The 24809-nt window shown below is 36.1% G+C and overlaps 1 long non-coding RNA gene across 2 annotated transcripts in view; it reads right to left on the bottom strand.

Annotated features, from left to right (window-relative positions):
- LOC141411007 (uncharacterized) overlaps nucleotides 1-24809 on the bottom strand; it is a 69621-nt gene that overhangs the window by 37452 nt on the left and 7360 nt on the right. The window contains exon 3 of one of the 2 annotated variants that reach the window (XR_012435866.1): nucleotides 909-24190. The exons of the other annotated variant lie outside the window; for it this stretch is intronic. This is a non-coding gene — a long non-coding RNA (uncharacterized lncRNA). The remainder of the gene's footprint in view (nucleotides 1-908; nucleotides 24191-24809) is intronic. 2 annotated transcript variants of the gene reach the window in all.

Below are 24809 nucleotides of genomic sequence, written 5' to 3'. Positions count from 1 at the left end.
TAAAGTTTCAATTATGAGTTTCAATTATGAGTTTCAAATTATGAGTTTCAAACACTATATCCAATTCTGTCTCCTGCCCTGTTCTCTGCCACTCCACTTGCCTGTCCTCTTCTGTGTCCTCTCTCGCATAGCCCACAGTCCTGCTTCTGTTTGGACATTTGATCTCCAGACCAAATACCCAGATTTTATTCAAAGCCTTTTCTCTACCCTTGCCATTAAATGCTCTGATTTTTAATCCATTCCTTGATCAACTTCTTCATTTTTATACAGCATGTCCTACAATAGCTTCCTAAGAAAGATTTGTAAAGAATAAGATGTTCATGTCTGCATTACAAAAATTGCCTACACAGTATCTTATACCCTCAATAAGTGATAATTTGACTAAGCCAGACTGAAAATCATTGTCTCTCTGAATTTTCAAAATATTTCTCTTTTGCTTTAGCATACAGCATTGTGGGTATGGTTAAGTCTGAAGCCATTCTAAGTAGTCTCTCTCTCTCTCTCTCTCTCTCTCTCTCTCTCTCTCTCTCTCTCCCTCTCTCTCTCTCTCTGTGTGTGTGTGTGTGTGTGTGTGTGTGTGTCTCTCTCTCTCCCCTCTCATCTTTACTTCAAGTGTTCTAAAACTTTACAATATTTTATCCCTTCCATTGTCTCTATCTTCTCTTTCTGAAACCCCTAATCTGTAGAGGTTGAAGTTCCTGGATTGAGCTTTTAATTTTATCTTTTCTTCCTTTTATCCATCATTGTTCCTTTTGTTCTTCAACAAAGTTTTTTCCCCAAATTTTATGGGCTTTTCAATTTATTTTGGGAGTGTGAAATAAAAATCCTCCCTCAAGAATTCTTAATTGTTCTAATGTTCCTTTCCCCCAAGCTCCCTGTTGCTATTATGTAAATGGACAAAACATTACTGGAAAATTTAAAAATTTTCCTCTACTCCCGGCATTGTTTCTGTTTCATTCCACTTTTTTTCATAGTTTCTTTTCGCTGATTTGTTTATTTCACAGGCCAGTTGATTTCTTTGTGTTCAATCTTTTATGTGGAAGGCCTTTCTCAAATAACCAGTTATCCTGGATGGTCCATTTAATTTATTGTAAGAATGAAGCAGCTCCTGGAACCACAAAAAAATAATAAAGCATCAGATATTTTATTAAAAGCAATGTGCGTATGGAGAGAGACTTAACTGCTGGGCTTTACTTGGGGTAATGTTAGAGCATGGTATTCTTGTCTGTCCCTAGAAATCTTTTCTGTAAAGCTAATGCATTTCCCAAAAAGTGATCTTCCAATCTGCTGCTAGAAATGCTTAAGAATGGGATGTGTGCCTGGCTGCTGGACATCTTAAACAAGACTGGAAGGGTGTTGATGTCTCAGACTTTGTTATATAGATTTTCCTTAATCTCCTGTTACAACCTCATGCCTCACCATCTTGCTCTCCAGAGACCTTGGTGTCCCTGAGACCAGACTCTCACTAGTTTAATTCTCAATGGCTTTCAGCCTCCTGTGTGAGAGTAAAAGGCACTGAAGACACTTCTGGCTATGAACAGTTGGAAGGAACCCAAGCCAGATGTCTGCCAGTCACTCCATGTTAGCCTGTGTCTCTGACCTTCCACTGCTCCTGGCATCCTTCCTGCAGAGCTTCTCAAAGTTTCCATGGGCAAGTCACACTCCAAGTAACAAATTGAGAAGCCCATGAAAATTTTGGGAAGAAAATGCTGGAGAGCCAATGTAGGCATTTACATTGTACTTTCTCTACTCTGCTACATTCTTTGTCAGACCTGTGACTATTTCCTCTCCTAAGAAAAGTAGTTGAACTGCTCCATTCATTTCAACTCTTTTACTATACTTTTTGTCCTTGTAGAGCAAAATATTTTCTCTTCTGACACCATTTTCAGGGTTTGGTGAGGGAGAAGGAATTACACTTTGAGGACAATGTGCTGTATTGAACCAGCAACCTAAAGTCAATTTAAAAAACACAATGGCTAAGAGTTGGGGACCACCATTTTGAGTCTTTGCTCCCATTTCCTGCATGGGGAATGGGAAATGTTTATCTCTCTTTTCCTCACCCCCACCTTTGTCTATACTTAATCCTGAGAAACAATGGAGTTAAGTAAGTGGTGAGAATAGAGAGGGAGTCTAGGCAGAGTTTTACATATCACTGCACCTAGAAAGCCATCTGCCAGAGGACAGAATCCTCAGACTGACCCAGAAAAGATCCTGAAGTAACACAGGATTCCGTTTCTAAGCTCAAGATCTTAACCAGGTATGGTGGCTCATGTATGTAATCCAAGCTACTTAGGAGGCCAAGATCAGGAGGACAGTGGTTAGAGGCCAGCATGGGAAAAAATGTAGCAAGCCCACATCTCAACAAAATAAGCCAGGCATGGTGGTGCACATTTGTAATCCTAGCTACTCAGCAGGCATAGGTAGGAGGATAGCAGTCCCAGGCTGGCGCCTGGCAGAAGTATGAGACCCTATCTGAAAAAGAACTAAAGCAAAAGGGGTTATGGGCGTGGTTCAAGTGGTAAAAACACCTGCACAGCAAGTGCAAGGCCCTGAGTTCAAACCCTACTACTGCCAAACAAACAAAAGTATCTGGAAAGATCTGGAAAGATAAAGACCTCATTCCAAGTCTCTCACTAAGCATCTGTGTACCTATTAGGGAAATTTACACTCTCTTAAGACTCCACTTCCTCATCTGCAAAATATGAAGAGTGGCTGGAGCTACCTCGTACTTCTTTAGAACCAGATAATTTAAAGGATGCTAAGTGAAGAGTTTAACAAAACAGTAAGCCCCAAACAAACATAAACTCATACCATCATCAACAGCATCATCATCTAACCACACAGCCACGTTAATAGGGAACATTTGACTTAAGAAACTGGCAAAATTAACTTAGAGGAACAGAAGAAAACTGTGTGAGAAATCAGTGATGGGGTTATGAAAGCTTTAAATTAGATTCTGTTTACCAACAGAAATCAGAAGATTAAACATGGACGCCTATGTAAGTTGCTCTTTAGGAACTCATAGCATGGTACCACTTAATAGTGGTAGCTATTCAGTCATCATTGTTATGAAATATGATCGGGGTAAGACAAAGAAGGCAACTTGAAAGCTTAGAAGTGGAAAAATAGAACCAAACTGCAAAGGAGGTTGACTGACACACTTAAAAACTAACCTAGAGGTACACTCTGATATTTCAGCCAAGTCCCAGTGACAATGAGGCCCCCATTGTGTTCTCCTATAGGACCTTGGACTTACCTTAATGCATCTCCTGGTCTGTTCATCTCCCTTCCTCAAGGGACTGTTGCTGTGAGTGGAGAGACACCCCGTGGGTCTGGTTCTCCTCTCTGTCCCCAGCATGTAGCACACAATGGTTTTTGATAATAAATGACACCTGCTTTAATTCTCTAAAGTAAATATTTTCCAGAGCGAGTTTAGGTGATAGATCAGAAAATAGCTGGTTTCCTATGCTTTTCATTTCATGCTCATGCCTGTGAGGTCCGCCCCCGAGTACTGTTTACACATAAAAATATTTAAACACAATTTCTTGTGCCTAAACTAAGCACATTGAACAGCACTGAAATAAACCACCACTTTTCATGAATCCTCAAGGCTGGAAAAACCCCCATGTGCTACCTGGCAGCACTGACACCCCCCACCCCCATTGACTAAAGGGTGGATAGCCAAGCATGTCAGGAGAGGCCTATAGTGCTGACTGCATTTCTTTTTACCCAATGTACTTTCCAGACATTTTTTTATTAGCTAGACATCTTGTCACAGATTATTAAAATGAAACAATGCTTGTTAAGACAAATGGAAAAAAGATGTCTCTGTAATGTCTTGAATTTTACTCTTTGTAGGCTTGCCAAATTACAGGGTTCTACAATGCTTTCCTGTCACTAAAGGGAGTGAATGACTTTTTCTACATAGTACCCAGGCTGGAAAAGTAGCCTAAGATGAAACATCATGCTTTAGTGGTGATAAAAGTGCTTTCACATGTTTATATCATTTGATTCTAGTCAACAATCCAGGGAGAATAATTCCATTCTTGAAATAGAGAAACAAGGACTCAGAGATGTATAGGTGAATCAAGCCAAGGTTGTGTAAGGGGTCAACAGTACACAGGATAGCAGAAAAGTAGCAGATGAACAATAATCTGGGAGGAAGGGGACTTGGGTCTGGTCTTGGCCTTGAGTCTAATAACCTATGCAACTTTGGGCAAGTCATCTCAACTCTCTGGGTCTCAGCTTCCTTATTTGGAAAACCAGAAGGTGAAACTATGGGCCCTCCCAGTTTCAGTGCTCTGAAATTATAAAACACACCCAGATTTTCTGAGTTCTTTCCAAAGCACAGCACAAGAGTAAGTTGTTGTCTGGAATCAAACTTCTTTTGTCACCAAAGAACTCAACGCATTCTTACTTCTCAATTTTCAGTTATTTCCTTTAAAAGACAATACACTACATGGAAGTACTGAGTAACTGCTCTTTGACAGACACTATACCAAGCAGTAGTGATGACATGGTGAAGTAACCTGGTACCTGCCCTTGAGGACTGTATTGCCTAGGGGAGAGAAATAGCCAGCTACACAACTAATGTCTTGGCTGCACAAATAGAGAATGATATACAGATAGATAAAAATAAAGAAATGCTCAGCAAGCTCAAATTTGCCTCCCTCAAGGAGGGATATCTGGGTTGACTGTTGTGAATGAACAGAAATATAACACTGGAGCCATGCACAGTCAAGAAGACTGGGTGGAATGATGTATCCACAGAAAAGCTAGTCTAGAATGATCAAAGCTATGTCTCATAACTGGGAAAAAACAATGATCTAGTGTTGGAGTCAGGATTGGTGGAAGCAGACACTCATATAGCAAGAGATAGCACTAGGCAAGCTGACTGGAATTTAATCATAGGTAGTTACTATTCTTAGATGTGCCCTCATTTTCTACTCTTGTTATATTTACGTTCTTCCTTGGTTCCTGAAGGGTTTGGGATAGTTTGTTTAAGTGGGAGCAAGCAGTAACAACAAGAAGACAATAAAAATTCAAACTTGCTTAAATAATAAGGAACTGTGTTTGGTTCAGAAGGAAGAAACCTAGAGATCAGTTAGACTTCTGGATTTATTAACCCAAAAACAACTTGGTTTCTCTATTCTTTTATGATCACCCTTTTCCCAGAGTATTTCTTGCCTCCAACATCCAGTGGCTTCCTCTTCAGATACAGGAAAGGTCTGACTCATGGTCTCAAGGTATTCCTCCTTTGTCTCTCTGACCTGAACTAGGTCACATGTCCACTCATGTTTCAGTCTTGAGTTTAAGACTTACCAGGTACTGATCATGTTAGGCCTGGGCTCCTAAACCACTGTGCCAGTATTGGAGGGATTGTCTCTAGAACACTCACATCCACCTACAAAGCTGAAGATAGAGCCAGTCTCACTGAAACTAAGTGCTATTATGGTAAGTGGTACATCAGAGAATGAATACTGGGACAGTATATGAAGGAGGCAGAGAATAATGGAGACAGAAATACTGAAATCCATTATACTTACAATAAAAGTGATACAAACACTCTGATGCTACATAATAGTGTCACAATATTATTTATAGCATGTGCAGTCACAAATATTATATAATAATGTATAATATTATTATAATAAGTTTGAGTTTAATAAACATAAATAGTGAAAATGAGGACAACAGAAGCATTACAAGATAGTGTCCAAATAGCAAAAGCCTCAAATGAATTAAACTAAAGATGAAATGAAATTTTACTTTTGAGCTTCCTGGCAGCCAAAGCAAAAAATGAAAATGATCAGTTAAAATGATTACCATATATTTTAGGATAGCAAAACTATTTCTGGCCCTGAGTGTCCATAGAAAATATTTTCTCACAGGTTTTTCTAAAAGGGTCATTATAAGATATCATGGAACCATAAATAGCATCCATATGGTATGTTTAACAATAAGCTTGAAAACATCAATATCCACACATATTTAATTTGAGCTGCTCTGAGATATTTGGACTGAATCGAGGCAACTCTTAAACAGTCTAGATTGATGCAAGGAGAAAATCTAGAATACTCAGAGCCATGTCTCTCAAATTGGAGTAACAGGACATAACAGGAAATAGAAATAGCCTATTTTCCTATTTTCCTAAAGATAAGCAGAAAACCATTTCTGCTTGACTTTTTCTTGTTTGGAAGGAATTTAAAACATTATTTGTATATTTTAACCAACATGAATTTGTTACCCAGAAGAGAATATAACATGCATATATACTTTGAAGGGAGAGCATAGGCTCTTAATGAAAAGATGTCCCAGTTGTGTGGACAGACTTCAGTTATGGTCCCAAACTCCCAGAGGGCCCATCTCAAGCTCTCTACCTTTCAGGTGTATTGAGAGGAAAGGTTTGAAAACACTTCCCTCTGCATTTCCTCATCTAACCAATTCCTAGTCATATCCTGTATTTGGATCATGTCACCGCACATTGTACCACAGTTACTTGTTCAATATCTGTCTTTCTTGACAGAATAGTAAAGAACTGGCTGACTTGCCTTTCAGTTTTTGGAACGGTGTCTGGTGTGGTATTAAAAAAAATTAATAAACTGATTTACTAATGATATCGTGTTGTTTTAGGCTGAACTGTGTTCCCCAAAATTCACATGTTGAAGTCTTAACCCCCAGCATCTTAGAATATGGCCTTATGTGAAGATAGGATCTCATGTGGGCAATGTGGGTTGTGTGGGTACAGTCTAATCCAACATGACTCACGTCCCCTGTTAGAAGAGATTTGGACATAGGGCCTGAAAACAGAGAGCTTTTCATTGCCTTCAGAAGGAACCAACCCTGACAATAGCTTGATCTCAGACTTCCAACCTCCAGAACTGTGAAATAATAAATTTCTCTTGTTTCAGATGCTCATTTTACAGTCTTTTGTTACACAAATTACTACTGATCTTTAGATACTTCAGATAGTCTACCTTGCAGGAATATGACTGTCCAACTGGGCATAAAGTCATGATATATCATGAGTACAGTAAGGAAAACATTGCCTTCCTTGACAGCCATTGTTGTGATAACAAAGGCAAAGCTTTTGGCTTGTGTGTTGCACTAAGAGGACTTCCTTCTCTCCATTCCTAAGTCCTGGGTGTGACAGAATCACAGAGACCACCATGTTTATGTACAATTGCCTATGTTAACTGGATATGTGATTTGATCATTAACTTTTCTCTGTTTCTCTGTCTTAATGCTGAAATGGTATAATCTATCAAAATCTAACACCACGGTACTGCATATAAAACTCCTTATATGGTACCCAGTACATATGGATTCCAAAAATGTGTATTTCCTTGCTATCTTGCTCTACTTATAATTGAATATGTACTTCCCCAAATAAAGAGCAACTAGATCCTTAAATCTTACATAATTTTAAGCATTTCATTTTAACATTAAAATCTGGCAACCTTCTACATTAGATAGGAAATCAAGAAGATAGGTTAGTTAAAAAGAAAGACAAAAATAAGTGTCATTATGGTTTAAGAAGAGAATCACATTCTTGTGAACTACACATCCAAACTTGTTCCTTAAAATTTCTCATTAAAAAACAATCCTAGTCTATTGAGTTTATTTACAAACTTTGGCTGAGGTTTACATTTAAAACAAATGTTTTTAATTTCATTGTACACTATTAAATCAACCAAATCATTGTAAGTGTATATTCAACCTCCATATCTTGCAAATAGGTTTTTCCTAGTGCTTTGAAAATCATATTTTCACTGTTTCATTTTTTTCTTTATTATTTCTCAGTAAACCAAGCAGGAAAGAGCAAAAGAATGTTCTCAGTCACAGGTCTGAGGTTGTTAGATTCCAGTGATTGCTTTCCAAAGAACAAAGCCACCACTTAAACTAGAGGACTTTCTCAGGACTAGTTATAGAGAGATAATTTTGGTACAATTTCATTTGCCAAGAAAGAATAGAGAGAATTCTGTACTGTTATTTATACTGAACACCTTTATAAGAATATCAAAGCTCTTGATTAAGATTGTTTCATATATTATCACTCAATTTCACCAATTAAGTAGGGCCAAGCATGCTGTAAAATTTTGAAAAATCCTAATGGACACTCAGCATCATCCAGGAAGAATTCAGTTACCTGCCACACACTTAGAATTCAGGTGTGAATCATTAAATGTTCAATGAATGTAAAATAGCAGAAGGGAAGTTGGATCTCTCCAGGCAGGAGCACAAAGGGCAGGGAGGATTGCTAGTTGACATACTAACAAATGAGGAAGCAGGAAAACCATAAAAACTGGTCACAGCCATATACAACCTCAGCATTCATCTTTTGTGGAGGCACAAAGTATTAAGTGTATCACAGCACCACGACATTCCTGTGATATGACCCAACAGAAGAGGATAGAACAGTTGTAGGGATCCTTCCGAAGGCAGAGGACCCAGAACTGGGCAGATGGAAAGGCCTCAGGCCATTTAGGAACAGTCATTTAATCTCTCACTCTGTTCTTTATCTCCAAATGAAAATAATGATTCTCTTGTTGCCTATTTGCTATAGTTTGGATCTTTGAGTATCCCACAAAGGCTCATGTGTTAAAGGCTTGTTTGCTAGACTGTGGCACTATTAATTGGGAAGTGGTGGAACTTTTAGGAAGTGGGGCCTAATGGGAAGAAATTAGGTCACTGGGAGCACACCTTGGAGGAGATTTTGGGAACCTATTCCCTTCATCTCTCTTTCTCCTTACTTCAAGATCACCATGAAGAATTAGCTTTGTTCTACCATATGCTTCCACCACAAGCCCAAAAACAGAGAAGTCAACTGACCATGGACTGGAGCCTTGAAACCATGACCCAAAATAAATCTTTCCTTCTTTTAAGATGATCATCTCAGGTATATTGTCATAGTGATGGAAAACTAACTAACACACTACTCCACAGGATCATGGCAGGAATCAAAAGTAAAATTGCTGCACGGAGTCACTGACTTGATTTCACACCTGTTCTCTCCTCTCTCTTCTCATGGCTGCCAAGATCCTGCACACTCTCCTGTTTCCTTCTAATGAATTAGTTATTCCTGACAAGCCTCCTATGCCAGTTCTATTCTCTAATCTCAAATTTGGGAGGACTCTAGACTTGAGTCCTCATGCCTTTTTTCTTCCCTATCTGTAGTCTCCCCAACAGTAATCTCAAAATTTTAAGTAGGATTCATTTTACAAATTTCCTTCACTCCTAACCTCTGTCTGAACTGCAAGATTATCTACCCAAATGCTAACAGGAACTCTCCACTTGATGTCTGACAGGCTTCTCAAATGATATATGGCCAAAATAAGCCTCTTAATTTTAATCATCCAGTCTCTTTCTTCCCTAGTCCTTCTATTCTAGCAGATATCATCTTCTCAAGTACTCAAGTAAAATCATCCAGGAGTTATCCTGATTCTTTTCTTTCTCTAATTTCCTACCTCCAATTTTTCCATCTTCATGAAAAACTTCCAATCTGTCCACTTCTCTCCACCCCTACTCACACCACTCATACCACTCTTTTCTGAGTTTATTTGAATATCCACTGTCTACCCCCAACTGATTCTTACTATTGGCCCATACAAACTTTTATTTCACATTTATTATGAACTTAATAAATATTTAAATTTCATGACATTATATATGTAAGTATGTAAAAGATAGTATTTTAAATTTTTGAAATCTGACAAATAATAAAAGCATACATATAAAAAAATTTTAAAATCCATAAAGGCCTACAATCAAAATCTGTAATGCATTTAACTTCTTCACAGAAAACTAGGATAAGGAAGAAGAACAAAAGAGGCTTTACTTTCACAAATAACATTTCCCTCTTTTATTAAATATATAAGAAATTGAAGTAAATTTTCAGTATTTTAAAATGGTAATTCTTGGTTAACATTTTGATATTGTTCCCTATAAAAAAATTTCTTCTAACTTCTTCATAATAAAAGGAAAATGTCTCAATGTGATTTCTGCTGTTATGATAGAATACCTGAGACCAAATGACAAAGAGAAACTTATTTGGATCACAGTTCTGGAGGCTTGGAAGTTCAAGAGCATGTCCCAGCATCTGGCAAGGACCTTTGCATTGCGTCATCCCATGGCAGAGGGTGGAAGGGTAAAACAGCTTAAAAAGAAGAGAATGAAAGTGGTCAAACTCACTTTGACCCATTTATTTTTAATTATAGACTTTATTTTAATAGCAGTTTTAGGTTCACAACATTGGTCAGAAAGTACAAGCAATCCCATATGTCCCTTTTCCCAACAACCTCTCCCCCATCAATATCCTATACCAGAATGGTGCCTTTGTTAAAACTGACCCTACATGGAGAGGACATTATCACTCAAAATCTACAGTCTACATTAGAGTTCACTCTGTCTAAATTTGCTTTTATAACAAATCCACTCTCTCAGTAAGTAATCTACTTTTAAAATCACCAGTGATCCATCCATTTATTCATTCTGCTCACATTTTACACTGTTGCATTGGGTATTAAGTTTCCAACACATGAACTTTGGAGGCTCATTCAAACCAAAGCAAAAAATAAATGTAGTGGAAAAAAAGATAAAAACAATAAAATAAGTAAAAAGTCAAATATCCTTGAAAAATGCATTAAAACTTTAAATATAAAATGTTCTATGCATAAACAAGTGGTAAAACATTTCAATTGCCTAAAAAAGAAAAAGTCTTGCTATATTCCTGATTTTAATTACAATGTTTCTATTTGCCTCCATATTGCACAATATCTTGCAAATATGAAACATATCATATAACTATATTGCATCCTCTACTGCCATCCAACATTTTGAGAATCAAAATTTTCTTACCATAACCTCTAACCACCATTCCAAGTTCCACTGACATCATGATAATCATCTAGGTCCCAATCATGCCACCCTTCTGTCTCTCAGCTCCAAGTTCTTTCCCACACAGAAGTCATTTGCAGTAGTGCTCATGTTTCAATAGCCCTTTCCCCAGAAATGAACTTGGCTGAAATTTTGCCATGCAAACCTTTCTAAATATTAACACCTTGATGAGACTTATTTTGATGGTCAACTGATCTACACGGACACCCCAGACACTCTGAATTCTGTCATAACACTATAATATAATTCTCTCCACAGCACTGTCCAAAATTGAACATTCGAATTTTCATTGCATTTCTTCCATCTCCCATTCTCCTTCCAGAATATAAACTCTGTGAGTTCAGAGGCCATTTTATATTCCTAACACAAAGAACTATGCCTGGCACATAGAGCAGTATTAGTTTCTTCTGCTTTGGAACAAATGATCATAATCTTAGCAGCTTAAACAAACACCCACGTATTAGCTCACAGTCCTGTGGGTCAAAAGTCCAGATGCAGCTTAACTAGGTTCTGTGATCTGATCAGGGCATTCAAAGCTGGTATCAATGTGTCAGTCAGGCTGAGTTCTACCAGAAGACTCTAGAAGATAGTCTGCTTCGTAGGCTCATTCAGAATCTTCTTTCCTTCCTTCCTTCTTCGCTTTTTTCCATCTTTCTTTCTTTCTTTTTCTTTTCTTCTTCTTTTTGAACTCAGAGTGTCCTACCAGGCTCAGTTGAAATGTTGGCATAATCCAGCTCCACGAGATGATAAGATTGTGATTCCCACATTCTGCCAACTGTCAGCCAGGGTGAATCAATCCCTGATTTTAATTATAATGCATCCACGTGCCCCCACACTGCATAATAGAGGCCACCCTCATTCCTTTACCATTTGGTCTCTCCATTTCCGAGTCAGAATGGTATGGCAAATCCTTCCTGTGCTTCCTTTCCTATAACCAACTGGAAAATTCTGTTTTCAAAGGACTCATGTAATTCAATATGGCTCACCTGGATAACCTCAGTATTTTAAAGCCAACCATGTCATATAATGTAACACATCACTGAAGCAAAATCCATCATTTTCACAGTTTAGGGATTATGGAAAACATGCACACCAAGGGCAAGAAATCTTAGGGCTCACTTTAGAATGACCTATCTGCCTAAACACAGAGGGTAGTCTACGAATGAAAAACAAACCTGGTCATCTAAAAGCAAATAACCTGACTAGTGTTAGAATTAAAGAAATTGTGATTCATAAAGAGATCATGAAAAGGTTAAAGTAGGTATGATTTGCCGCGTTTAACATGACAATCCATCAAAGCCAAGGTTTTGTATTTTTTTTTTAAGTTTTGGGGCCCAGAAAAATAAACCTTAGTTAGCTTATGAAGGCCATTTAAAACATAATAAAATAATAACAGCAAAGCAGGCTAATTGGTAAGGCTTTGTTTTCGTTTGAATCAGCTACTTATGAGCTCTGACTTGGAGCAAACTATCCAATACATTCAGCTTTGGTTTGTTCATTCTAAAATGAGCAACCATTCCACAGGTGGTTGTGAGGTTTAAATTATTAAATGCGTATGCTTTATCTAATAATCTAGAGCTTGATAATGGTCTCCTGCCACTCTGGAGAAGTCAGTGATTTAGAATGAAAATCCCCAGATTTGCTTCATTCAGGCAGTTTCTCAGTGGAGTTGCAGGGTAAAGTAGAGTTGAAGCATGCTGTTGTGTTGGAAAATTCATCAAAAAATATATATGGTCAATATTCTTCTTGCAAATTCCTTAGGAAGTTGCCACATCAAAGACTTCTTCCTGTAACAAATTCAGTGAGGACAGTTTCCCTTCCAGTATTAAAAGAAATTCTTATTTCTTTAGCTGAGTATTGTGCAAGGTAATTGACTAAAGTTTAGTGGACACGTTTTGTTAAAAATACGTCTTTGGGTACTGCAATGTTAACCCAGCAAAAGACTCCCAACGTAAAAACAATGTATTGCAGTGGGAGTTTAAGTTCCAACACTGTCACTTAATAGTTCCAAGGCATTAACAAGTTTACACAATCTCACTGAGCCTGAGTATTCTCATATGAGTAGGGACTGACACATGGACTCCAGTACTAAGCAACCTCCTATTACATGAAAACCAGTTTAGGAACTATGTTCCTAACACATGCACAGGTGCTATGGTTTGGATATGCTAAAAGTCAGGTTGAAATTTGGCTGCTAAAGTAGTAGTGTTGGAAGATGGGAACTTTAAGAGTGATTAGTCTTTCTTTAAAGACCATTTTAGTTCTCTCAGGATTCAGTGATGTCTCAGGAAAGCTGGTTGTTATAAAGCATATCATTCATTTTGTCCCCTCCTCTCTCATGCACACATCCACAGGCACTCCTGTCATGGGATGCCATCTGTCGTGTTATTACACAGCATCGGGTCATTGCCAAATGCAGCTGTTACATGATCATGAACCTCTCTGCCTCTAGAACTTTGTGCTAAGTAAACCTTCTTTCTTTATAAATCATTCAATCTCAGGCATTCTTTTGTAACAACAGAAAATGGACTGGTGTGATGAGTAAATATGCATGTGTGCATGTGTATATGTATTTGTGACTATATTTCTTTCATTCAAAAGTAGCCATATTGGATTACAGAGAAAAATATATCCATTATTGGAACTTGAATTACCTACTTTATTGTGTAGAAGAATATCATTAAGACAGTTGTCATAGTATTTAGTGACTAAAATGATAACATCCAGACTTCTTTAAAAAAAAAAAATAATAAGACAACTTTGTAAGTTTTTTCAGCTGGCCCCATGGCCTATGTGATGAGGGCAACTCTGTTCTGCACCCAGCATGGGGAGAGCACAAAGAGTACAGAAAAAAAAGACTCATCACTGAGGCTTGGGAGGACACAATCTGTTAGGCAACTATGACAAAGACAAAGGGATACAGGGATATGATGGGGCTTTGAGAATTCAGAGCAATGAGCCATAAATAATAACCATGGAAAGAGCGTGATTACCTGGAATCTCCAGACAGTCAACTCTGTCTTAATGGAGTTGTTGCACATAGCAGACAACCACATTGTTCCTCATCTCACTGCAAATCTAGGTTTCTCATAAGCTTGACTCTCCCTGTGCAGATGAGGTCAGTATGATTCTTGCCTCCCCAACCTCTACCATTCACTCACTCATTCATTCCTTAATCAAGGACATAATGAATACAAAGTGCATTTATACTAGGTTGTACTGTCAACAGGATCCCTCTCACACTAGTATCCATTTTGTTATATTAATTTTCAGTATTAGTCAACTCAAAATACATTGGGAATGAAAAAAGGGATAAGAAAAGGTAAACTTCAAAAATGATAAATTTCCCTGTTTTTCATTTTGCAGAGATGGCATTTAAAGCTTCAAAGAGTGTGAACTGTGGAGTCAGAACCTCAGCACTCACCATGTGTATGACCTGGAAAATTCCGAACTTCGTTTTCCTTGTCATAATCTTAAAAATGGAGATAACAATTCTTATCATGCAAAGTATGCATTGAATTATTTATGTAAAGTGCAAAGTACAGTAATTGGAGTAACATAAAATGAAATGTGGAAAATAAACTTAGGTGTATGAAAAATAAACTTCAATCTTAAAAAATAATTTGGAGGTAGGACAAGCCCTCCTAAAGAAGTTAAAAGCATTCAGAACTCACAAAGGAAAAGTATAATAGATTGGGGTACATAAAATTATTAACTTTTACATGATAAAATACAGAAATTACTAACCTTTACATGATAAAAATACAGCATAAACAAAAATTTTTTAAAGCACACAATTGACCAAAGAATATAAGCACAGATTAATAGCCACATATCAATAAGAAAAATATGCCCCACAGAAAAATGATCAGATATCATATATCAGTAATTCTCAGAATTACAAATAGCCAGCAAAGATCTGAAAACATTTCCAGCTTAGCTGTGTTTTTAAGGAAGACAATTAAAAATAGTAAGGTGATTCCATTATTTTTACCCACCATATGGACAAAATAGTTTAAATATTGATAACAACCCTTAGAGGCAAATTCAGTTATATGTCACATAATGGAGTTTCATTCAATGATGGCCCACATATATGATGGTGGTTCCATAAGATTATAATATAGCCTAGATGTGTAGTAGGACATACCATCTAGTTTGTGTAAGTACACTCTACTGTTCCCAGAATGAAAGGACTCACCTCGTATCTCTCAAGACATGTCTCATCACATGACTATATATTGGGAAGAGAATACTGTCATATTCAGCTGGAGAGAACACTTGAGTAAAGGTGTCCACTGGTGTAGAAAGCTTCAGTATTATGACTCTTGGTTACAAATATGGAAGAAAACCAACTTAAGCAAAACTAGTAATAATGATAGGAAGTTCTTACTACTGTCATTAAAAAGAGATTGGGATATTTGCCAACTCTCAGCAGGAACACAGAGAACCAAATGCTCAGATTGCATTTGGACATATCCCATGGATTCTTCTCTACCTATTGACTTCACAGTTCTCCCTTGGTGATGAATAGCTATCCAGATGGTTGAAAATATAGCAGCCAACAAGTTTTGAGTTTTATGTTTTTAGCTTCAACCATCAAAAAATGACTGATTCATGTCTCAAGTTCTTCATGTCCAAGAATCCTAAGGAAGATACTCTCTGGCCCTGATTAAACCCAATGAACATCCCTGGACTAATTATAAATAACCAGGGAGATTAGCTTCTGCCAGTGAACCACCTAGAGTCTGTACTCACACCTAACCCAACCCACTGCATCAGAGATGTGTTCATATTAATATGGCAGCTTCTAGCTGAAGGATGAGGAAAGGCATAATTTCCAGAATTAGGGAATGCTAGTTATAGAAGAAAATATGCTAACCTGATATAAAATAGGTTAAAATACACAGGTACTCAATATGTCTTTTAATTGATTAGACAAAAGAATAATTTCTATAATCAAGTAGAAGAGATATTTAGCAATACCTCTCTAGTAAACTCTTATATACTCTTATGTCCACAATCCATTTCTATTTTATTTATCCTAAACCTGTATATATATACATATATATATATATATATATATATATATATACACACACACACAAAGGCGTAAGAAATTTATTCATCAAATGTTTGGTACCTATTGTGTGCCCTCTACTATTCTAAGGCTGAAATAATAGTAATAAAAATGAAAAAGTTCCATGCATTTACATTTGTGTAGGGAACAGAGATGATAAGGAAGTGATTGGCATATAGCAAGTGCTTATTATTAAGCACTCTGTCCAATTTCAATTTCTAGATGTCAAAATCTCACAGTACAAATGCATTTTCTGTTTATGCTCAGGAGTTTTCAATATCTTTAAAGCTCCATTATGACACCATATACACTTGTAATCACCAATGGTGTCAGGTTACATCTAATTTTTATGGAATTGTGTGCTTCATGAAGATCTTTCACATCTACTATCTCATTTCTCTGGTGAGTTAGGTAAAGACAGAAATTATTATTATTTCATCATCATTGAATCACCAGAGCCAAGCAAGATACAAAATATAAAGCAAATACCAACTGCTTGAGAAGGACTCAAAACTGAATCCTGTCTAAGGGCACAGTGCTACTTAGGTAGCACAGAAAGTCATGCTACCCAGGACAGCAATCTCCAATTCTTGGGCTTTTCCAGCTACACCATGTTCTCAATTTCTAGAACCATGTAATCCTAAGATTTTTAGTACTTCCATTTTACTTTGTAGGTGCTATTCCTTCAAGGTTGAAGGACCTTGGAGCTTGATTTTTAAAATAAATATAATAATTAGATATTTTGTTGATGGTATATTCACAACACAGGAATTGCTCTTGTATAACCTGGAAAAAATAGCAATAGGAGTTCAAAGTACAGAACACAGAAAAAAGTGTTAGTAACACACCCAGATCTGAGGCTCAAAAGAAATCTAAGGGTCATATTTTAATTCTAGCCACATACATGCAAGTAGGACAAGTTACTCTGCTTCTCTACAAAATGAGGTGTTTATTCTAATTGAATAATTCATTCTGGCTCCAAAATGTGATGATGTGTCAACTTTTTCAGCCACGCCCTTTTCATAATTGTGGAGATCAGTGATTGTATTTTAGTTGACTCTGAAGGCAGGAGTAAACATTGCAAAGCTAAGCCATTTCAGGCAGCTCTGTGAGTAATTGGGTGTTTTAGGCTACACGAGTTAAGTTTCAAATCTAATTATGACAAAGAACAAGTAATGGTTCTGTTACCTGACAAAATGAGTCAAAAGAGAGGAGTTTGTTTGAGCCCATTCTCTTTGTTGGAGAAGTTAGACATTAAATGCCATGACATGACTTTGCAGATGCCTACGAAAAAGTCTGTTCTTAAGCAATCACTTTGTGCTGAAGGTCTGCTGACAAAAAGCAACCTAAAACAGGTATAACACTTTTTTAATACACTTCTAGATTACAAAGAATAACAAACACATAGTTCCTCACCTAACATTCTTGGCAGCCTCTTAGACTGGAAAGTAAATGGGATTTGAAATGTAATCAGCCTTTGTATCCTTTGTTTTGAATAACCTTGACCAAGCCATTTAAACTCTCTAAGCTTCAAGTTTCTAACCTACCAATCTAGAGATATTAACATTTTCATTCAAGATTTAAGTCACAAATGTATTTAGGCATCTGGTTGTATCACAATACCAAATAGATATGAATAAATTTATAGATATACCACAGTTTGTTTAATCATTCACCTATTGAAGGACATCGGTTTTGTCTGGTATAAATAAAGCTTCTTTGAATATTCATGTACAGGGTTTTCTGTATGAACAAGATAATGCCCCAGAGTGGAACTGATGAATTATATAGTACAGCATTTACAGTTTATATAAAAATTGCCGAACAGTTTTCAAGAATGTCTGCACAATGTTTTCATACATTCCCACCAGTAAGACATGAGAGGCCGAGTCTCTCCACACTCTCAAGAGCATTTGGTATTGTCACTATGTTTTATTTTAGCTATTCTGACATGTGTGTAGTGGTAGTTTCAATTTGCATATCACTGGTAGTGATGTTGAATGTATTTTCATGTACTTATTTTTCATCTATTTATCCTGATCAGTGAAATGTCTGCTCATAACTTTTGTCCTTTTGCTAATCACATTGTCTGTTTTTAGTTTTAGTTTTGTTTGGTTTGATTTTGAGATTTGAGAACTCTTTATATTTTCTAGATGCTCATCCTTTGTCAGTTAAGTGTTTTGCAAATATTTTCTCCCATCTTTTGTCTTGTTTTTTCATCCGCTTACCAATGACACTCTCAAAGCAAACATTTTTACTTTTGGTGAAGTCCAATTTACCCACTTTTAATTTTTATAAACATGCTTTTGGTGTCATATTTGAAAACCAGTCATCCAACTCCAGATCACAAAGATTCTCTCGTGTCTTTTCTTCTAAAACATCACTATCTTTCTCTTTTACGTTTGAATCCTTGATCCAGCTTGAATTAATTTATATACAATGTGTGAATTTTTGGTTGAGGTTTATTTTTACTTATGGGTTATAATTGTTCTATCACCATTTGTTGAAAAAGTAATTATTCATCCTTTCAACTGCTTTTTCACCTTTGTCAAAAATCAGTTGTTTGTGTGGTCTACTTATGGATTCAATCTCTAGTCTCTTCTGTTGCTATAAATGTTAATCCCACCATCAATAACATGCAGTCTTTTCCCCCCAAAATAAGGTCTCACATTTTTAGCCAGGACCATCCTTGGAGGTCAATCCTCCAACCTCTACCTCTGGAGTAGCTGGGATTACAACAACAAACCACTGCACCTGCCCTCAGTCTTGATTATTGTTATGTAACTCTTGAACTTGGATAGAGTAATTCTTCACATGTCATTCTTTTTTCCCTGTTGTTTTAGTGGTTATAGTGTCCTTGCTTTCCCACATTAATTTTTTAAATAATCTTGTCCATATTTATAAAAAATATTTTGGGGATTTCACAGGAATCTCATTTAATCTATGTATCAGTTTGAGTCTTCTATTTCCTGAACATAGTATACCTCTTTGTTGGCTTAGATCTTCTTTGATTTCTTTTGTCAGTAGCTTATAGCTTTCAGCAGGCAAGTCGTACATATTTTTTGTTAAACTTACACCTAAATATTTAATTTTCAGAGCAATTAAAAATGGCATTGTTTATATGTTTGTTTCTAACATTTAGCAATATAATTTCATGTTTATAGGTGTAATCTTGCGTATTATGTGTTTCTGAGCTTCATTATCAGTTTTAATATACAATGTGTAAATTTTTTAAAGAGGTTTTTCTTATATTACATTCTTTTATGGTAATTTATAGCTACATAGCTAGATCTATCTTATATACAATAACTGGTTCTATCAAATAATCAGACCAAGACATTCTACTGGTAATCTTCAAAATAAATTTAGGAAAAACTAAATATTTATGTACTTCACAGACTACCAAAAATTAAGACTTCATTATTGATTTCAGTTCTGAAGCAACACACAATTCAACATATACACTAACTGCATTAAGGTGATAAAAGTAAGCTGAAAGAAACCACAGGATTCAAAATTAGTCAACTCTTATATTTTGCTTGTGTTAGTGTCACAATGTGAATGGCACATTCTGTGCATATCTCATAGCTTCTCTGATGTGTGTGAGGCCTCTGAACATCTAGATGAGTGCACGGTAGGCAGGGCAGGGACAAATGGCTGCCATTGTGGATGGCGCGTCACCAAGGGTTCATTTCTTCCCTGTTGCTCCTTTGGATTCTTGTTTCACTTTATAATCAGCCAGGGCAGTCTTGATTGCATCTTCTGCCAGAATGGAGCAGTGCAGTTTCACAGGGACAAGCAGAGCTCCTTGGCAATGTCTGTGTTTTTGATGGTCAAGGTTTCCTCCACCGTCTTCCCTTTCATACATTCAGTGGATCTTAAGAGGTTTAAAAATTATTCCTTGAAGATTTCTATGTCGACAATCATGTCATCTACAAATAGCAGTTTTATTTATTCCTTTCTGATATATGTGCCTTTCATTTTATTTTCTTGTTTTAATGCAACAGCTTAAAGAATATCAGCATTAAGTTGAACGAGAATATTGAGACCTGGTATCTACATATGTGCTGTTCTCAATATTAAAGGTAAAGTATTCAGTCATTCACAATTAAGAATAATGATGACTATATTTTGTAAACTGATCAAGGTAAGCAAGTTTTCTTACATTCCTATTTTTTATGATGAATGAGCATTTAATTTTGATTAAATTTTGATACAACCTTTTGACTGTATCAATATTCATATGATTTTTCTTCTTTACTCTGTTAATATGGTGGGTTACATTGACTCACTTTTCAATATTGAACCAACCTTGAAACCTTGGAAAAAATCTCAATCTGTCATGAATGTAATTCTTTTTTATATTTCTGGATTCTATTTTCCATTATTTTCTTAAAGATTTTGTGTCTATATTCTTGAGGAATTCATCCATAGATTATTTTTCTGTGCTGTCATTTTGTATGTTTTGAGGGGAGGGGTAATTTCAAAATCTTAGCTTCGTAAAACAAATTGGGAATTACTGCTTCATAATTTCTTTTCTAAAAAGATTGTGCAGAATTGGAGTTGATTTTTCTTCAAGTATATGGATGAATGTCCAGTGAAACTATCTGGTACCAAGTGTTTCTTTTTGAGACGTTTTAAAATCATGAATTCAATTATATTGAGAATTTGGGGACTATTCAAACTAACTATTTCTTACTAAGTGAGTTATGACAGTTTGTGGTTTTTCAGGAATAGGTCCATTTCATCTCAGCTTGTCTGTAGATTTATCATTGAATATTATTATATGTCTTTATGCCACTTTTTATAGTTGTAAGTTATCTTTTTTCCTTTTGCTAGAAACTTACCAATTAAATGTATCTCTCAAAAGAATCAACCCTTAGTTTCCTTGATTTTTCTCTATTACTTTTCTATTTTGAACTTTGTTAATTTATGTTCTTATCTTTATTATTTCCTTTCTTCTCCTTCTTCTGGGTTTATTTTGCTCTTCTTGATTCAGTTTGTTGGGATAGAATATCAGGAATTAATTAATTGCACATCAGTCCTGTGCTCTATTCTAAGCATTTTTGTGGTATCAAATTTCTTTTCAGAACTGTTTTAGCAGCATCTCACAAATTTTAATGTTTGATTTTTCTATTCTTTTTATTATTGTGGTGGGTGGAGGTACATCAGAATACTTACAAAGATTCTTACAATATATCAAATATATCATACTTAATGCTTGATTTTTATTTTAATCAGGTTCAATGTATTTCTTTTTCTCTTAAGACTTCTTTGACTTGCAAGTTACTTAGAAGTAGGCTGTCTAGTTTAAGTGTTTGAGATTTTCCTGTTATTTTTCTGTTAATGATTTCTACTTTGATATCATTCTGACAGCAGAAGAGAGGACACATTGCCTTATTTCTGCCAGGTGGAGATAGAAGTTTAGGCCCTGCATTTGCTCATTGATACCGTAGAAGAGCAGAGGATCCATCCTCATCACTGGAGAAGAAGTTAGAGCTATACCTCCCTGCTAGATCTCCCCAGATACCACTCTGGATGAGGAGAGCAAAAGCGACTTATTACTTTTTGCCACAGCTGTCCTGTGGCCTCATTACCACTGGACACTAGGAAAATCCTAGCCTTCTACGAATTATCTTCTGCCATCAAGACAGTTGCAGTTTAGAAGTGGAATGAGAGATTCAGGTATGGTATCCGCTGATGCTGTGGACAGAGGGGGCCTTCGTTGCTTCTCAACAGGAATGAGAGGTCTGCCTTCCTATTCAGCCTTCTCTGACACTGTCCAGAAGTGGGGTATGATAAGGTAAATGTATTAGCACCACTTGGCAAGGGTGGAGCACTGGGCTACCCATTTGGTCTTTGCTGAATGGATGGGGGTGGGTCAAAATGTATCTATAAGTGAAGTGGAATGGTTATTATCTAAAATTTTCTGTGATACTAGACTGATCCATTCTTGATCCTTCGACTATGAAGAGCAATCATTTGTTCTGGCTTTATATGCCTACACTTGTTAGCATTTATAGAATTCTAGTTTCTCTAGGTTCAATTCTGAGATTTATAAGTCAAAAAGAAACCCCAAGGATTTTACCACCTCACTGTTCCTTGGGTTCCAAGATGGTTTCCTTTCTTCTCTTTATTTTTCATATTTTAGTGTTAATTTCATATATCATGTCCAGCAATGAGAGTAATAAGCAAAAATCATCCATCTTTATGAAAGCAGAAGTTCTGAACTATTATTTTAAATAACATTTTATTATAAAAACACAATTGCCATGAAATGAAATGTTAAAGCTAGAAAAAAGTCTTTCTATAATGTTTAGTAATATTAACATTGTGGTTCTCTATACAAGATTAAGATTTGTAGGAAAGGCATGTACATGTTTAGTCAATTGTCCACATTAAAGGCTATTCTTTTTAGGCAAATAAATAATCACCTATGGATATGTGATTTTATCAGGCTAGATAAGTCAGCCTTCCTCTCCATGGCTAGTGCTAAGCATTACCAAGCTTAAGAATTATTATTTTAGCTTATGTCTAGAACTATAAGTGTCATTGGAAAATACAAACCCAAGTTGTGCTTCATGCTGCAAACACTTATCAGTAAACAGGTTCAAACAGATAGTTAACAGAACCAAACCGACATTAAAGACAGCTCAACATAATTCCCAAATATATTCTTTTAGACTCACATAGACATTGCCATATACATATTTCTCTGCAACACATAATACATATACCTTAAACAACTAAATGAACAAAAAAACAAAAGGTCCAATGTTAGTGGCGTTTTGGGTTATAATAAATATTTATTGAAAACTGTTTGGTGTGTGATAAAGATCACAAGAAGTTGGGTACAATAGGTATTCCCACTAGCTGTAGAAGAGAGGATTTGGATTCCTTTGGTATCTTTCAGCCATTTAGGAACTAAATCCAGTAATTATTTCCTAAGAATTTACTATTTATGTAACAGGTACTATATATGTTCTAGAGATAAGAATTTATAGATCACTTTTCTATGCTTTCTTTTACTTAATGACTTTTATACTAAAAAGTTTTTATGAAGTAGGCATTCTTATTCATACACTTGTAAACTTTAGAAACTGATTTCCCATAGCCCAACCCATTCATTTCTAAATAATAGAAACAGCACACGGCATTCCTAATATTCAATACATTCGGTCAGTAAGGCTCAGAAATTTCAGTGCCTTTCCCCTAGTCACACACTTAGGAGAATTCAGGTGACACCTTCTGACTGCCAAGCTGAGGATACTTTTCATGCCACATTTCATTTCTGCTCAGCTCCCAAGAGTCATTTTCCCCAACAACCAACCATTCTCAAGAAGCACCCCCCTTATGAGTATTTTTGTTTTTCTAAATTTTTCTACCAATCCAAAAACTCCATGCAGGAATGGAGCTTATCACCATAATTCTTTGTAACTTTATGTATCTATCCTTGTTGGCTTCCCCTTACGATTTGCCACTTTGAATAGCTGCAATGGAATGAAGATTCTGAAATATAAAATTGCCCTTGATGTTTTTCTTTGTTATTAGTTGGCCTGCCTCAATCCCTTCCTAGCTTGGGGAGCTCAGCTAAATAATAAAATTATATTTGTTCAGGTTTCTTACTTGTAAAACAGGCAAAATAATGGTTATTTCACAGTGTTGTTATTAATAAAGAAAATATTCAGTAAAGTGTGGAAAATTCCTAGGATGGTATGTGACATAGAGACGGTCCTCCTCCATCCTACTGAATACAAAACTGCATGAGTCTAGAGGGACATTTCTTAGTTAAATCCCATATCACAGCACTTTATACTTAGGTATTGGAAAGCGATTTGCTGAATGAATGGGTAAATGTATACAATACTGCAAACAGGTTTTAAATTAACAATCTTACCAAATATTTAACTTTAGTAAGAGCAAATTGGTACAATCTTTATGTAGCATGTAAGTCTACACAACTCTTCTAGACTAAAATTAAATACATGATCATTAATCACACTAAATCTTTATACCTTAACGTGTTTTCCCAATTATTTATTTTACCTTTGAAGTCCATACCAGCTCCCTGCTGCCTGCCTTCATCCTTTCCTGTTAACTAATCATTCACTCATGCATGCAATTAACATTTATTGAGTACTTACTGTCTACTAAAACTGAGGTTTCAAAGATTCATTAAGACTTCGTCTCTGCCTCCAAAGGATTTATTATATACTATGAGGAAAAAACAATGTGTAAACAATTTATAATTAATGGAGGTGTTATGATAGAAGTATGAAACAGTGCTAAGGTTATAAGAGTGATTCATTTTTCCTAGGAAGTTTGCTTATGTGAGCTTCATGCTGGAAAGTGATTTTTCTCTTTATAAACTAAATTGACTTACTTATAATTAAAATAGCTTCCATTTGTATAGTACTTTACAAAGTACTTTCACATCTACTTTTTTTGTTTAATGCTCACAGTGAATGGTAAACGGCTTAATGATTTTCTTGAAAATATATTCATCAAAAGGTAGGTGTGAGGTCAACTTATGGATAACCTGGATATTCGATCTGATGCCTGTAGGTAGAGGACTAAGCCAAAACTAGATACAAGATTCTAGCCTCTCAGAATAATTCCAAGAATATCCAAATAGCAGGAACCTGTTCCTTCTGTTCATCCTCTGTGACATTTCCTTACGTCAATCCTGCTCTTAGATTATCCCAAAACCTTCTAACCGAACTCCTTGACTTGTGTCTCATCTCTTTCCAAGCCATTTGCCACACTGGTTGCAAAATGATCACTTTAAAATGTAAATTAAACTACATAATATTCCTAATGAAAACCTTTTTTT

The sequence above is a fragment of the Castor canadensis genome, chromosome 9 (genome assembly GCF_047511655.1).
Source record: "Castor canadensis chromosome 9, mCasCan1.hap1v2, whole genome shotgun sequence".
NCBI lineage: Eukaryota > Metazoa > Chordata > Mammalia > Rodentia > Castoridae > Castor > Castor canadensis.
The sequence above is the reverse complement of the archived record's forward strand: the minus strand, read 5'-3'. Positions and strand labels throughout refer to the sequence as shown.